The sequence below is a fragment of the Melanaphis sacchari genome, unplaced genomic scaffold, assembly GCF_002803265.2.
Source record: "Melanaphis sacchari strain LSU unplaced genomic scaffold, SCAv2.0 Contig8_pilon_pilon, whole genome shotgun sequence".
NCBI classification, from domain to species: domain Eukaryota; kingdom Metazoa; phylum Arthropoda; class Insecta; order Hemiptera; family Aphididae; genus Melanaphis; species Melanaphis sacchari.
The window spans coordinates 886800-906121 of NW_020271635.1; the positions used below are offsets into that span (position 1 = coordinate 886800).

A 19322-nucleotide genomic window follows, 5' to 3' on the forward strand; every position below is an offset into this window, starting at 1 on the left:
TTTTTCATAATACTTATCTCTTTCGAGTTTATGAATGGTGTTTATTATAAATATGTTGTTTTAGAACATTTATATTGCTTACACGTTTATAAATACTGTATACACTTCCATTTAAATTACGAAAATTCATCCGAGATGATTCGAGGGTCAAACTACACATTATATTGTTAACGGTAATAGTTTATATTGTTTATTGACAAGGGGAATTTAATATGTAATATGTGTAGTTAACTTCATGAAAAGCGTTATATTTTTGTCATCAAATATAATAGGCGTCCGGTAGGCGCCAGTTTGAGTAAAAACTTTTCCGCCCAAGTATTATAGAAATATCGTGAAATAGGAAGTAAAGTTGAAATGATAAAATGTAATACTTATAAAGAAGTCGTGATATTTGACCTAAAAATAAAACGATAAAAGTTTAAGTATAAACTCATAAACTGTATACTAAAGTCTTGACATTTTACTCATCACTGTTTCCTAATTCAGTCATGTATAAAAAAGCACGGTCTATAATGCTAGTTATTATTATTGTAGTTGCTGTTACATTCGATTTAAAATACTAAGTGAACATAGAAATATTTGACATATTTCACCAAAGTTTAGTATAGGTTTAATCGACCAAAACAGTAAAAACATTAAAACTATAAAACAAACAGTAATATTTTACGTTTTGTTTACATGTCATCCGATTTATTGTCGAACCTCAACCCTGAAGATAATATTATATTGTATATTCGTGACCAAATGATTTCGTTTTGTATTATGTGGTTCGATATAGTATTATATTATATTTATGTAATTGGTTGAACTTCAGTTATGAACAAAACAAATGTGAACATGATGTTAATTTTAAAACGTAATAAGTAACATGTATTAAAGGTAAATTGGATAATAAATATTATTCTTAACACGCTATTTCAAATAAAATTATCAATACAGAACCCAACAAAATTTCACTCATTTTATTCCATTAATATTTAGCTTTAACACAGTAAAACTTTCAATTATAGAAGACTTTCAAAAAAGTTTCAGCTATAGTTATAAGCATATAAAACGTTATACTTTTACTCAATTTCAAATAAATATATTAATAAAAAACATATTTTTACTCGAGTATGGTAATAAATTGAGTTTTTTTTTTAAATTGCTATTAAATCGGAATTTTTCGTTATTCAATTACTTTATTATGTAATATAATTATAGGTTTAAGTATTAATTAGTATAAATATTATATGTTATATTAAATATGGTATTGTTTTAACATTTTAAATGATAATCTAAGTACAAGAAATGTTTTTATCGTTTCGCACATACGTGATAAAGTATTATACAACAAAAAATGTATTTAGTTATTTATTAGGTTATATATATATATACAGTAATAAATAATAGAATCTACCTGCTGATTTTAAATAAAAGTGAATTTCATTGCTAGTTATACGATATATACACCATTATTATTAGCCAATGAATATTAAAAGATTAAATTTTAAATTTTGTAATTAATAGAAATGTTATAAACACGCAGAGGAACCATTCGAGGTAAACATTCATATCGGTCACATGTGTACAACAAATGTATTGCATGGTTAAAATGAACTTTAGTCAGTATATATATAAATACATAATACAATACAAATTGTAAATTAAACACAATATATCCTTCAGTAATCCTATCACACACACTCTTACAAACATGTAAAATATCATAAATATATATGTATATAGATTACATAGTTGATAACAACACGAAAAATGTAGCTTTGAAAATTCGAAAAATTGAATACTTCGATTATACATATTTATATTTTTTTACATATCTATATGTTTTCCTGATACTTGAATGTTACTTATATTCAATTCAATTATAGGTACAATATGAATTGATAAATAATATACATCGGCAGTTTTGTCTAATTCCAAACGTTAGTGCATGAATATTTACATCGGTAAGTAAAATTATTGCTTATTCACGAAAAATGTCAATATAAACGCGCGTGATATAATTGTGTTGTAACCGCAATGATTGTTGTTATTATTATCAAATTATTCATTTTTGTTTTGCAAAAAAATAGAACGACAATGTATTTTTAATTAAATAGGAACGATATGATTTTATGGCCGTTTTAATGTCGAAACGAAGCGCCAATAAATTAGACGGCTTTTTTTTCTATTACATTGTATAATGACCATTGTAAAATTTTACGATGCCGATCGAAAGGTTCCTGTTGACGACGTCGGCGTATAGTTTTTAACGGTTTGCGTCCCGCAGCTGTTGCCGGTCACCACCGTTGTGTACAATACTGTACGTCCGTCGCCGCTGCTTGCAATAAAATATACGACCTTTTTTACTCTCCCTCATTCTCCGTTTTTCTCTTTACCCTCTCCTCCCTCTTTTTTTCACATGAAACTATCCTCCTTCCTCGGAGTCACACTTTTCAAATTAAAAACTTTTTATATAATATATTATTTATTTTTTCAGTTCTGCGAGTTTTGTTATATCAACATTGAAAAATTTACGAAGCGTGTGATATTATAATAATATAATATTTACAGGTGCGAAACAATTACAGTATAGTACTCCATCACATTATATTGCATTAAGTGACGTTTCACAGTCCATCACCATCACTATCAAAAATAACCAACCAACGACCACGCCACCACCGCATTTTGATTTACCGTACCCAAAAAGAACTTATACAATACATCGACGGAACTTCGGCGGCCTACTAGACACGCGAGATGAGGGCTGACGGATGCACACTGCACGTTGGAAAAACCATATAGGTACCGGCACTCACGTTTCTCCCTTTGGATAAGTTAGTTCCCATGCCATGAGTGTTGCGTGCGATGATTTCAGCAGTTTCACATCGCCGACGCGTTACTCGTGCGGTAGGTAGGTAATATTCACTTTCGAACGTAAAACGAAAAAATTATTATTGACTATATCGACCAGGGTAATTAAAACCGATAACGTTGGTAGGTAAGAACTATCCGAGTGATGTTATTCGGTAAGGCATAAAAAAAATAAAATTTTACCACGTAAACAATTTTGAGAAATCGTAAAAACTTTTCGTACCCCGAATTTGAGGGGAAAACACGCGCGACCAAGTAAGCGATCGGTTACCTACTGAAGCCGCTCAGCCGCCGGTCGTCGCCACTCGCCGCCGCCGACGAACCGTGTTTTATTCTTCCGCTGGCGGGGCAGGCGTACCAAACTGCCGGGACGGCGCGACACATTCTCTTTTTACTACAATTATTATTACTATTATTTATTTTAAAACAGCGCCCAAATTACGATTCCTATAATATGTTTAGTGTATACTACATATTGTATATAATATACAACACCCATTAATAAATTAAAATAAACACGAACGCAACAAGAATGTAAAATAAGTGTGTTTTAAAAATAGAATTTCTTTGACGGCACCTATTGTTCGACGAGATTTTGTTCCAGAGTAAGCGGATACTTAATAATCGAATGGAAAAAAAAAACCTAACCATCGTCATTATTTGTCATCATTTACTGAAAAATATTTCTCAAAAATGTTTATTTTTTTCATATTATTCAATGTGCACGTGGCTCACGTGTTTTCAACATTAATTTCATAAAAAAATAATAGAAATTCTAAAATATTCTAAATCGCAAAAAATAACAGGTATTGGAAACAATTATTTATGATAATTTATGACGAGTAATATTGTAAATTTATTATTTAATTATAATTTTTATTATTTACACGTCTTATATTTCGTAAGTTTTTTGTAACGAATTATGAAGAATACTGAACCTATACATATAATACGTTATTAATGACCATGCACTTAGAAAAACATTATTTATTATAATATACAATAATTTTTTATAAACGATATCAATCTAATTTCGTTTTTAATAGCATGATTGTACAATCAGTTCAAAACTCAAGAGGTCAATAGTCCGATTATTTAATATATGTTTTAATTGACTATTTAAATATGTTTATTTATTATAATTTATAGTCAAATAAGAATGTATATGATTAATAAGTATTAATAAGTGTGGTAATTTAATAGAGGTTGTGTACCTACATATCTCGTTTGGACACTTATATATGTATTTATAAACATTAAAATGATTAATGACTACAATTTAGCACGTGTAACATAAAAAGATACCCAATTGCATGTAATTATATCTCGGAAAAAATATTAAAAATTTTAAAAGCATCTATTTTTTTAAATTTATTATTATTATTTTTTTTTTCCATAAAATAAATACATTTGTTTGAATGAAAAATATATTTAATTATAGCTAAGTATACTAATAATTGCTAATTACAAAGTATATCATAATATAATCTATTGTAAACTGCACTGTTAACAGATAATTTGTAACTGATCTACAATTATTATACTAATATTATTTAAAGAATAATATCTACAACAATAAATTTTAATCACTTATATTTTTATAATTATAATGTATATGGCAACAAGTTATTATGGTTAATATTTAATATACACATAAAATATATATTTGCTTTATATTCTAACCAATAATATTATCTGAATGAAAATTATTAATTTATTTTATAAACACATATGATGTAGTTATTGTTATTTTTATTGGATTAATCTTTAAAAGTTATTACTTACTAGTACTTAGCAATGAAGTATCAACAATATTATTGATTATTAAAAAATATAATTTTTACTATAAAATAAAATTTTACAATACCTATAATATATACAATAGCTCACGAAAAAACTTCACAACAGATAACAAAAAAGGCCTATAAAACACTTATGTATAGTTATTTTATAACTACAAAATACTAAATAGTAGTATAATATTATAATGCACACTTTCTGTTGCAGGGTGGATAAAATTTTATAACTTTTAAAATGTTCCCTACATATAAGTATTTAATGTGTCTGCAGGTTTTTTATTCCTATGTAAGAGATCACTGTAAATTTCGGGGGGGAAAAACCATCACATTTAACGTCAATTCTCTTCTTAATACCTTAACCTATAATATGCGACGGCGCAGTAATCGAAGTTATTTCTATATTGGCGTCTTGTTTTTAATAACGCCTCCTGAAGTGCCGATCGGGCAACTACGTTTCACCGAATCATATTATATCAATCGGCGAATTTATTTGGCCGTAAAAATCGCGTTATGCTATTACAACTAGAGTAGTATTATATTAAGTCTCTCTTCCCGTTAAAGAGGCTACTACTGCCGCCATAATATAAATGTTCATAGGCCGAACCCAATAATGACAAGGTGTTTTTGGTAATAACAATTTTCAATTGCCATCAGCCAACGACGATACTAGTCATGTGGGATTAGATTATTTTTATAGTATATCGTGAGCAGAATCAGAAAACGAAATACATATTTTCTGGTTATGTAATCAAATTACCAGCTACCGGTGGGCGTATTATTATAATAATAATATTTCGACGGCGGCAATCGGGGTTGTTGATTTTTATGTACAGGCGTACAGCATAGATACCAATATACAATTGAACAATTTCGAAAACGAATTTCGCAACGGAATAACATAAAAGGATGTGAAAATTCAATTGTTCAGAACAGTATGAACGTCTCTACTGCAAATGCAAATAGTTTGAATTGTAAGATGTGGAATATTACTGTTGTGAACCTATGTGTTATTATAAAGGAAGCACTTCGACAAAATTATATAAAAATATTGTTGTGCACTGGGTGGAAAAAATCTCTTCACCGCATACACAAAATTATGACGAAAATGTGTGTAATTTATTTTGATAAAAAAAAAAATACGAATTTTTATGATATCATACTGAATCAATGCATATGATTGCATTTACAAAATTAACAATTTTAAATTTAGGTACAAAATATGTGGAATATAAATTCTGGGGATTTATCAAGCTAAATTGTACACAAAACAACTAGATATATTCTATTTAAGATATTGTATTATATTTTTGCATAGATATCATACACTCAAATAAACTATTAAGTACCTTATATTGCTAACATATTATATGTTATGAGTGTGGGGGAGGGGGGTTAGGATAAAATATAAACTGTTTACATTTTTTCAGAACATACGTACGTACATTTAATGTATTGACTTAAACATATTTTATACTATAACGTCCAGAACATATCGATCGATGACAAGTTGATACATCTCTCGTGGTGTGAAAATATATATTTATAGTTTCATAGTGACACGGCCTCACGCTCGCGGGTGGCCTGCACCTAAATACATATTATTTTGAACACGTACACGGGTGGGATTTTTAAACTGCACGCAGAACACCGAAGGGTAGAATAGTCAAAACAGCTGCAGAAACAAAACATTTGTATATATTATATTATATATACGTATATATATATAATTTATACACACTCCACCCTTTTTAAAATCGTCCGTACGACAAATTTCACGTCAACACATTTAGCTTTTATTGGATTAAAGATTAAAATACCAGCTATTTTTCCTATATTTGCTATATTATTGTTTTTGTTATTTAGAATTTATATGAATTCAAAATCGAATTTTCCGATTAGTTTTTGCAGTTTTATAACGTTTAAGGGTCGATAGCAGTGTCGCGTGGGTAGCACAGTACAATGCACAGATTGAGGGCAACTTCATCCTTAAAGTTTTAGGTTTACTGTATACGCGTGTATTATGTAATAAAAATAATATATTTTTTCCGTTTCAACGTATGTTTGATGTATTAAATATTTCGTTTCGCCCCTTATACAAAACAATTTTAAACCAGCTCTATTACCCCATACCAAACGGACGAGACAACGGGTGTTCTACATCTACATATACACTATATATACCTACATATATTCACTGAACCCTTTTTCGAAATGAGCCACATATTTCGTCATCAAAACGACAGTTGAATACCTTGAATTTCCCATTGGCTGTTTTTCATTTCATGATGATTTATACAATAAAACATTATTTTATTATTTTATGCGCATGGCTTGGAAATGTTTCATTAAAGAACGTCAAAAAAGACTAATTCGTCGCTATTATTAAACCGAAGCGAACCTTAATCTCTGGACAAACGCAATTGATAAAAATATAAAAACACGTGTAAAATATAATTTATAACCTAACACTGCAGTTATTAATATATTTAATGTAGTGTAACATTATATTATGTTCCCAAATACAAAATTACGCATTTTGTTCAAGTTAATTAATATTACATATATACGTAAATAAATATTAAAAAACTGAACTTGCATGGTTTCAACATAAATATTAAAGTATTTTGTTTTAATAATAACTCGAAACTATCATAAAACGTTTTTTTTTTAATTAAGCGCTGTACTGTTTATTTTTACGAGCCCATAGAACTGAAACTGAAATTACAATTTGCGTAATATATAGCTAATACCGACAGAAAGAATTTTTCAGCTAACAATAGTGAATAGTGATTACGTACAATAATTATTTTATGTTGTCATTGAAAAATAGTCCTTACTAATAATAATTTGGGTTTTTTTAAATTTTATTTCCGATTGATTAAAAAAAAAAAGTTTAATGTTGATAAAACACGAAAATCACGTTTTTGATCGTAAAATAGTTGATTTTGTCATAAAATAAGTGGTAAAGGTGGTGAAAAAAGTGTGCATTTATTGAATTATAGCCTATACATCAAAATAAATTCTTTTTAAAACAAAACCACGTCATCTTATCCTTATAAATTATATTCTTTAGAAACAATATTTCCACAAAAAAAAAAAAAAAAAAAATATTTGTAATATACGTAATGTGCAGCATCATTTGAATCATTTGAGTGAAAAATTAATTCAAATAGGGGTTTTTTTTTCTGTTCCGTTTACGTATAAAATATGCACTCCACTCGGCAGTTTTAGACTTAATTTTATACAACATCGTTGTTGGATTGATAAACTTTTGAGAAAACCGTCGACAACGGGAAATGCGCGATGATGATAATGATGATGATGGAGGAAAAGGAATAGTAGCAGTAGAAAACGCCGACGAGAAAACAAATGGCAGAACACGTCAGTTTGTATTATGCATTCAAACGTTGTAAACGAAAACGGCGCGAATAATGAAATATTCCGAGGTTGTTTTTTATCCCTATATACGTATAATATATACATTTAACATCGTATATACCATGGTTGCCACCACCCTATAACCTCGTCCCACCATCAAAGGCCAGTCAAAACATATTAGGCCTTTCATTACTATCTCTATAGTGCAGCTTTTGCCTTGGCAAAGCAACACTGCGACGACGGCCGATAACATTATTACTAATTCGTATATACAACCAATGGTGTTTTGAAGGGTATACCATTTGGTAAATAAGCGTTTAATCAGTAAATTACCTTAAAGTTTAAAAAAATATGTATAGCTAGTACAGTGTATTTGAAACGAGATTTAAAATAAATAAGCTATCTGTATTGTGCATAATTAAATAATTTTTTTTTTTTTTTTATTGATTTTTAGAAGGGGCTATATTTGATTAAATTTACACTTATTAAATGAAAATATTCATCTCATAAACATTAACTTAAACTCACAAATGAATATATACTCTATGGTACCTATATAGTTTTTTTTTTTTTTTTTACGAAATTAACATTTTGAATACATACATAACCATAACAATACCTCTCTTGCTCACTATGTCTATTTATATAACACAAACGAAAAAACAAAATCCAAAGACAACAAAAGTTATTACCTACTTATCATTATAAAAAACTAAATTGTATATATACTCTTGCGGGCGTTTGTACGTTTACAATTTTATGAGAAAAAGTATTCTGAAGTACGAAGTGTATACTCACTTGCTTAAAAGACGTAAACTGTATATCCTTATCCCACGTGTTTCAAAATTATCCATAAAGAGCAGTAAATGTGCGTGAGTGTATTTTATGCGTATATTGTCGGAAGTGATCCTGAGCAATTCAAAACGTCGTAAAAAAAGTTTAAACAGGATAATTATATTTAATTGCACTATTTAAACTATGATATACGTGTGGTATATATGCACGAGTAGAACAAATCCTGAATCATCAAACTAATGTATACGAAAAAGAGGAAAATTAATCACCTATGAGCTAAGAATAAATCTTAGCATTTAGAAAGCGAGTATGTATTAAATAATGGAACAATTGATGAATGTGTATAGCGTACGACGGTGTCGTAGTATTATCAACTAACATTTCGGTCAAAAATATTAGAGAGAAATATGTTAAACCTAATCGATTTTCGATGATTACTTTGTACAAAAGTATAGAACTGTTTTATATGAATATTTAAGAATGTTGATTACTGATCTCCATAAAATTAAGTTATACTAAAATATATTTAGTGCGTTTATTCCGATTACAACCACGGCAAAAATACTGCAAAAAAAAAAAAAAGCTTAAGTTGCTCTTTTAGAATTCTTAGAAATTAATTATGCTTCATTATTCTCGATCAACGTTGAAGTTTTTTTATCCACTTTTAATCAATTTTGAAACCTAACCAACGTACATTTAAATTTTAAAATCTTCAAATGTATACTGTATCTAATTTTTTCCAAGAAAACAACAATGATGATGAATTTAATTGATGAAATTTAAAAATAATTAATAAATTCATTTTATTTTGTTAAATATTTCTTGTTTTTTAAAATAACTATTTAAGCAATATAAGAACATAAATATTTATATATTTTGACTTTTTTCTCATATAAAAATCCGTGCTCTAATTATTAACTATCTACTAATGTAAGCCCCAACGCTGAGGCATTTATGGCTATTATATGAGTATAACATATAAGTAGAACTAAGATGGCCAGATTGTACCGCGATCCACATATACTTGTAAATCAAACATTTTCACCGAACGGGGTGAGCTAAACTGATACGGTTAAAATTAGTTATACGCCCGTCAAACAAAAATCTACCTTTACTGAGGTTAAGTATCGAAATTCACGCTTTTGGCACATCGCATCTGCACCTGCAGTATTGATAATAGATATATAAGACACATGGATACAATAACAGATGATTGTATAAAAACACGCGGTGAACGACATGATGTAAAATATGATATACCTAAATATAAACTGTATACGAGGCGGATTCACTATATAAGTCCCTAATTCACATACCGTGATTCTGTGTTGGTTCGTGGACACTCGATGTTTATTGAAAACCCCTGACAAACAACTCATGCGATTTTCGACTTGAGTAGCGGGAGGTGTGTTTTTATGTGAAGTTTTGACATGCTCGAGGGCTGTGAATACGGTACACATCACATTACTGCTGTAAATTGTGTCTGGCTGCATTTTATCGACAACCATGGCAGTGTGTGTGTGAATCTTTAACCTTAGTGTTAAGTCGTTTGTCGTGTAGAAGAGGTTCGTTTTTCCAATAGAGTCGGTTAACGCGTCAGAGACCGGACGAACACCTGCACTTATTTACATATATTTTAGTCATGTTACGACTTGTTCTGATTTACAGGATATTATATAGGGTATTACCGCGGTATCCGTTTACAAAAAAAAAAAATAAAATATAAACCACATAATATAATGTATATAAATACATTATATACATGCGTATAGATACAGGAGACTATGTCCGTCTGAAATAGGTGTGATATATCAGATATATATAACAATATGTAGCGTAAAATTTCTAACGTGAGCAATAACACGGGTGAGTAACTGAGGTGAGATGGAGAATGTGTAAAATCCACCGAACTTATCGATCGATTTTTACGCGACGCATTGACGATATAAGTCAAGTCACTAAATCCAATATCAATGAGACGTTTTCATTTCCTCTCGATTGCTTTACCGGAAGAGTATTTTACTACTCTATATACATATATACGTGATTATAGGTACTATAATGTACGCCATAAGAGTCGCCTAACCCGATAACGTTGTCGCTGTAGTTTTCCGTTCGAATGTTATCGATTTCACATTGCGTTTCAGATGAGTTTATACTTATTTTTTTCCCCCAAATAGCTTAAAAAACCTTTTACTCGACATATAGACTTACGATGATTTTCTAACCAATATAAATGCAAAAAAAAATATTATTGATATTGACACGATGAAATCATTGATTATACCCGACATGTATCTGATGCATAACTCAGTAACTCACATAACTCTCATACCCAGAAAAGTGATTACATATTATAATATTTTTATTTTTATCATTCGGTATTCAGCTGCAGATATTGTGGTTATTATATAAGATATCATATATTTTCACGTTAATTTCATACAGACAAAAACGACAATCTATCGAATGAATTAGCGGTTTATCATATTTATTTTTAGATTTTCATTGTATAAAAAATATCATATTATGTTTCCAATTAAATAAAACCAACGTAACATTATTCAGTAGTACGAGTATAAAATACTTTCTTAATGGACTTGTTCGTAATGGTTTAAACATATGTGACTCTATATTCTATATGCTCCACGCCGATATAGAAGATTTCGTTATTCTAAAAAGGGGTTTATCATTGTCCGTTTAAACACAGCGTATAGTTTTACCCTAAAGACGTTTCAATAGCGATGATTGATTTACAACCATGCACTAAGTTGTCAAAATGATTAACGAACTAGTTTCTGAATAAGTATGTTTCAATATTATAATCATATAATGTACTTTCACAGAGTTTAAACATAATTTGTTTTAATTTAAAATTTGATTTTCGTCGACATAAATTAGTCAAAACTAATTAAAGTTTAATAACAATTTAAATATTGAGGCTTTTATTTACTTTAACTTTTTTAACTATTACAGTTTAGTATATAAATAGTATTATATCGTGTTTTATTTCATCAATAGTTAACCTCCATTACTATTTCTTTGAGTTTACTTTTCGCTTATCTAATAAGTAATTAAGTTATTTATTTTATCTTTATTTGTTTAATTTTAAAAATGATTTTATTAAATTATTCAAATTTTTAATTTGGATTATTCAAATCGTGTTCAAGAGTCAAAAATCCCAATGTTGTATTATAAAAGCTCGTATACCACCTTATCACATGCCATAGAAAAATCATTGACTCAATATTATCTTCAAAGCCAATTTCGAATACTTACAAATCAAATCAAGAATGAAATGAAACGAGACGGACTAAAAAGGATTTAAGGACTTTAGAAAAGACGTAAAGGCAGGTTGAAATGTCGAATTATAGCAATATAAGAAAATTGCGTTTCACACACATTTTGGAGATTACAGGAACATTCGTATACGAACAATAGTTCATTCGTTCCTAGATTGAAATCAGTATTACACGTGTATCTACTATAATAGTACTATATATATATCATATATATCTCATTTAAAGCTCAATAAGCCAAACCCAATATAATCGAATATAATCGTATAATACTTCTAGAAAATAAGTTTCTTTAAATAACGCTTTACAAGACTGGAAAATGCAAGGTAATAATTTAATGTGCGTGAATTATTGAAATATCAAATTAAATTATTTATTCTCGTCTGATCACGAACATCGCTTGAAATCATTAAAGTGTGGATCATTTTCACGCGACATTTCCATGTAGACAATTATTATGTGGAGGATTAATGATCAATTTACTATTTATTATTCCAACTCAAGTGGAGTGTTATTATTACGACAAATGCATCACTCTAAATCAACCATTGTTCCAGTACATCAAACGCCCCCAAACCGACAACATAATTTATATGTCCGCCATAATAATATACTGTACGAGTGATATTTTATTTACATTAAGTATAATTGTGTGTACATCGTATCTATCGATCTCTGAAAGAAACATATTATAAATAAAACATCGCAAAACGTAATCACTATAGACATATTTACTGCGAATGTATTTTGTAATTAAATTTAATATAGTCTTAAAACTGTTCCGACTACTTAAATAGCTGCAGTTACATAAATACGTTCAACAAAAAATGAAATGTTCATGTCAAACAATATAATAGATAATAATTGTCTACCTAGTCTAATAAACGTTTTAATTATTAAAAACATGATACAGACTATTAAATTATCGATGTGGTGTATCTATGGCAAATCGTAAGTAAATATTTATGAGAATAGCGGCGTAACTGAGACTGACTGTTCAGAATGATGACAGAGTTTTAACGGGATTACCAGCCTGCGATTGTGCCGAGTACATTGTGGACCCCAGTAGTGGTGACCGTCGGTCCATATGGTTAATGTTTTTCGAGAGTAGGTAACCGCGATATTTTCCGTTAGTTATAGTTTTCAAAGAAAAACGGTGCTGCCGACCGATTATAAATTACTTCTCTTTACAAGTGTAAGACTAACTAACGAAAAATAGTATATTTTTATATTTTAGTATACCATAATATATTCGTGATCAGATAGCAACGACCATTTCCGTTATTGATAGCGAAATAGACTGGCGACGACTTACCTGGTCATTACCGATCTATTGTGCTGTTTGATTCTCTGCAAAACTATTTTTGAATATTAATTAAATTATAATATTATACAGAGCCATAACTAAAATACAATTTTTACATTTACAAATATAGTTAACGGCAATTAAATTAGCACTCAGGCTTAAAAGTTCTAAATACGTTTCTGAAAACTTTGTTAAGTTAAATACATTCAAGTACGCATTTAATGGGTCAAAGATTTAAAAATTATACAACTTTATCAAATATTTCATTGTTATTGATTATATTATATAACCCATTGATATTAATTATATAAAAAATGGGCTCGTACAATAATTGATTTAGTTATCTCGTATGATATATAACGTAAAATATTCATAATAAGTTACTTTAAAATTTAAATTTTTTTTTCCTTTATTGTTATATACAGAATCTGGACTTCAAGGGTACAATAAGAGTATTGGCTAAGATAAAAAAAATTTAAATATAAAAATAAAACTAAGTGAACCTCTTGGTAATGTTCTTAATTTTAAATTTATTTAAAAAATATTCTGTGAAATATTTAAAACAAAAAAATTTAAAAGATTATTTTATTTATTCTGAATGTAAGAATTGGTAGGATTTATGTGTAAATATATATTTTCATTAAAAGAAAATATTTAAGATTCAATAAGAAATATTTACTATTTAAATAATTTTGTAAAAACACCTGTAATATACAAGAGTAACATGCACGCACGAGCCGTTGTAATTATTATTGTTTACAAAAAAGAACAGTTTCTTTCCAAAAAGACAGTCGTTTTTATGCGTATTAATACGCATAGTATTGCTTAGTGTCGCTGCCGAATATCTTAAATAATTATCGTCGTTCGTAACTATTTAGAATATATATATATATATATATTTAAAATAATTACATAATATACGACCTGCGTTTATACGTCACTGCAGTTTATGGATAACGCGTTTTCGGTGGAGAAAGGGTATTATTACTATTAAGTATTGGTCTTTTTTACGTGAGACGTGATATGTTTATAAATTCGGGCGTTTCAAGTGTTTCAACGAGTTAGTTTGGGTTTTCACAAAAATGGACAGCGTATAATATAACGAAAAAGGTCGCAAGTGTATAAAAAATACACCATTCTCAAATTTCGCACATGGATGAGAGTAGAAATGGCTAAACGTACATGTTGGTTTCAGTAACATATACACTGGAGAGGGTCAAAATTCAAAAAGAGCGACAAAGAAAGAGGGTGTGTGAGTGTATGTTTGTGTATGTGAAAGAGAACGCGACTTTTAGGAGTTGGAGACCGGTCGAACCGAATTGAAAATCACTAGCTTAAACACATTATATCCGTATTTATACATTATGTTATTAATTAGTCGCGGACAGGTCCTGTGTAGCAAATCGATACCTTTTCCATTCCCGCGTTCGTATTATATATATAGGTACTGTAAAATAATGTGTAATACGAGGGACGCAATGCACGCACAACATGCCGTAAAACTGGTCGTCGTTATTGTTTATCTTGCGGCGTATCAGTTACTGGCAGCAGCAACCCACGCGCGCGTGTACACGAGTAACCATGGTAACCTTTACTGGATGTTTCGCATGTTTTGTTTTTTTGGAAAATTTCCTCTCGGAGGCCCCTATACAACACTACGTCCCCTTCGACAAAATCTCGCGACCTGATGATGGGGGGAGTGTATTTAACGCCAGGAAAAAATAACAAGTGCAAATATAATATATGATATGCATTCGGAGTGTCCGGAAGGTATACGGTGGAATTAACGGTATCTCGTGTATGCCTACGTACAATTTAATATAACATATTATACTCTCATACACGCATCGTATTATAAAATATTTACATAAATTGTTATTATTTTTTGTTGTTTTATTAATTACTGGTCTTCGTTAAAAACACATTGGAAGAAGAATCCCGACGCAAAGCGTAAAATATACGCATACTATTACATTTTATGCACAGTTTTCCGCGAATATTGCAAAGTGGTGGTGATGGTGGTCGGGTATTCCGTGTAAAGGACGAAAGCGACTGCTCTTTCAACCGAAACTAAACTATTCACTGAGAAGTCGGGCTAAAATAAAGAGAACGACTCCGGGCGCAGAGAAGACGCGGCTCTGGCTCGTGCTCCGCACAGCCTTAAACGACGCGTTGGGTTTGTATAATATAAGTTGTATTATTATTGTTATTGTGTTACTGCAGTGTACGTATATTGTTAGTGCCTACTTTTCCCTCGCCACGGGCGTACCACTTCTCTACAGAAACCAAGTCTAATGAAACTAAATACCCATGAGAGAGAAAGAAAGCGAGAGAGGGAGAAATATTTCATAAACCTTGCAAGATACAGGGGACCAGTAACAGGATCATACGGTCGCTATACACGGAGAGGTGAGGGCGACAAAGCATCGAACTGTAGAAGGTCTTAATGACGCGCCCGACCGCTAGCACGGCGAAAGAATAGAAAAGAACGATGCACGACCTGCAGCACACGACCCCATGTAATTATATATATATATATATATACGTATGTGTGTGTGTGTGTGTATAGTTACGCTATTCAAAATTAAAATAATGATAATGATGAGCTTATTAACGGGGATTGATGCATGTGAATAAATAATTGAACTCATCTAAACATTAAATACACACATTTCATTTTTACTAGAATTCGTATTCCACAAAAGATAATGTTTTGCAAACTCGTATTCAATCGACCGTGAAATAGCTGTCTCAGCAACGAAAACCTTTTGCGAAACTATAAAGTACACAGATAGAATGATAATAATAATAATACGCGTATAATATTTAATCTATTTTCCCTTCAGACGGTTGTATATTGTATATAATAAGACGACAGCGTTTTATGAGTAACTGATTTGCATATTTATATTTTCTATACAGAACATACGTAGGTAGATATATACATACATATTCGCCGGATGTTATCTTTAATATATATATTATATATATATTACGCGGCAGCGTCGTCAACAGGAAAGAGAGTGAAAATCATATAATTCTATTAAAATCTCAGCGGATATAAATCCAAAATACTAAACCACAGCAAATTTCTTTTTTTTCAATCTTTCTCTGCTAGTTACAAGAACTATTGTTTCAAATAGAATGTATTTGTGTTAATTTTTGTCACGGTAATTGTTTTTTAGTAGCTTTTGTTCAAATAGCCCTCGGGAATATAGTACATAAAAAGTACATTTAAAAAGGTTTTCCACGCAAGCGTACGCACACTCGTCCTTATTCATTATATATACATATATATATATATATAGTGAATATATTGCCGTTACGCGTTATAATGTCGCTTTCATCGTCTACGCACGTGGCGTAGAGGACAACACACGAAAGAATTACAATTTTTATTTTTGTTTATTTATTTTTTTTTTTTTTTTTCACAAAATTGTAATTGCACGCACAGCTTCTAACCCCTCTTCCCTTTCTCTCACTACACCCCTTAACTATGGCTCAAATGTGACTAAAACGCATACGCGTCGCTATTTAGTACGTTACTGCGGAACCACATCCCCTGCGGATTTACACACAGCATATATGAATATGTAAGCTTGTAGTACGTTGTAAATGCGTTTGGAAAACACAGGTTTGCACATAAACATTATATTATATTATAATATTATATTCGTTTTGTATTCTAAGTGCACGTATGAGGACCAAATAAAAGCAATAGCACCTCCGCGTACACATTATTAAATGGGAAATTACATAGATAAGAGTGCGATTTTGCACGATGTCACGTCTCTCGAAAATTACATGTAATATTTTTTTTCTTTTACTCTCTACCCTTGTATTGCCACTTTTTAATCGGCAAATCATTTTATTGAATATAATTTCCATATGCATAAAATATAATATACAAGAATACACGTACACACATTCAACACGGGTTCGATGTGAAAACATAAAATCGCTGTACTTGTCAAACACGTCCGTTCAATTTTGTCACTACTGTTTTTAATGCCTGTATTTTGTATACACAAAACCCGTTTCCTGTATATGCAGTCGATTTTATTTAAACTGTAGAATATTAGTTATATGTATTATATAATAATATGTCTCCCATACTATTCAAATAGATAGTTTTTAATTGACAAAAAAAAAGAAACAAAGTTAATTTAAAAATTAATTACCTATAACATTTTTTTTCTTATACAAACCCATACAACTTGTAGGTGTATGCAATTATTTTACCATCAATAATTTTTAAATAGGTAAATAGTCAAAAATATAATAGCTCCAAATTTCAATATGTCAATAAAAATTATGATAATGAACTCAAAATCAATAAAACTTTAAATATTAATACATATATTACACACATAAAGTTATTTTGAACTGCTTAAAAATATCATAGTAGCAAAACAAAAGAGTTGGAAAGTGCTACTCTCACCCTTATAACCACGTGCCACTAGTCGAACATTAGCCGCGGGCCAAGTATGCCAGATTATACCTATTTTATTAATTCATTATATAAATATATTCTATTTTACATGAGATACGAGCGAGAAAAACATGATAAACATATACATTTAGGTAGTATCAACCTATTATACTTACGATTACTCGAGGATAATATTACGAAAAAGGCTTTAAAAAATATCGACTAATTACTTGTACTAGATTATAATATTATGTAAATAAATTCTTAGCGTATATATTTATTTTATAATAATATCAACTCTATTATAATGGACGTTACAGGAATAATACCACCGATTTCTATATGTACGATTAATATCAGCTACAACAATGTATATTGCATATATAATATTATTAGAATAAATTTTTTAATTCTTAATATAGGTAATGTACCTGCGCTTCCGGGGAATTTCTTTGGACTACAAATATTAATGTATTAATAATAGCGTGTAATTTGACTGCGAGCCAGAGACGGCGGTCTGGTAGCCGTGACCTCTGCCGTGTAGGAATGGCCGAGCAAGCGGAAGGGAAGCGCCGCCGGAGGGTGCGATCAATCAAACGGTCCGGTCTTTGAGTAGGTTTTTATTTAGAACCGTCTGCGGGCGACCGTAAAAACCGTTTTGTTGTATTATGGTGCCACGACGACGTACAGACCAAATGTTTTCTCGGCCCTGACGAAACCTTTGGGGCACTGTGCGCTACACAACACTATTTTAAGCGGCGCCCTCTGCGCTGCTCTCAGAGAAGGAAAAAAATCTAAAGAACATATCGTCAAATATTCACTCTTGTACTGTATCGTTATCTCTCTCTCTATTTCTTTCATTACATGTTTCCACCTCTACCCCTCCCGTCAGAAGTGACGCGCGTGTTTACATTGACAACACGAATGGATCTTTTATACGTATACGTATTCTGTACCGTATGAAACGTACGTGTGTACATACATATGTGTTTGTGTGAATGTGTGTTTTAGACTCTCGAGTCATTAGCCCAACAATAAAACGCTCATATTTCCAAATAACGACGAATGATACTACTTACATCCAAAATGTTTACACAATAAAACGATCGTTTTACTATAGAAATACACGTGCGACGAATATAATATTATATATAGGGATGTATACATGTTCTACCAAACCTAATCGATGGACAAAGACATAATAATACACAATATATACAGAAATATTGTATCATTATAATACCTATTACAGAACATTGAACACACTCAGTGCGGTTTAATTAAATTAATAAAATATAAATATTAATAACTAATATTTATATTTTATTATTTAAGAAAATGTACCTGTATTTCAAAGAAATTTTACGTTTGTAGGTTTGCAGGTTACTTCTTTAGCAAAACCGTATTCTTTATAAATCTAACGAATAATATTTATGATCAAAAACACTAATATT

General features: G+C 30.2%; 1 protein-coding gene across 1 annotated transcript in view; it reads right to left on the reverse strand.

The window, feature by feature from the left end:
• The window catches only part of LOC112602478, a 212066-nt gene that overhangs the window by 86775 nt on the left and 105969 nt on the right, over positions 1-19322 (reverse strand). The gene's annotated exons all lie outside the window — the stretch shown is intronic.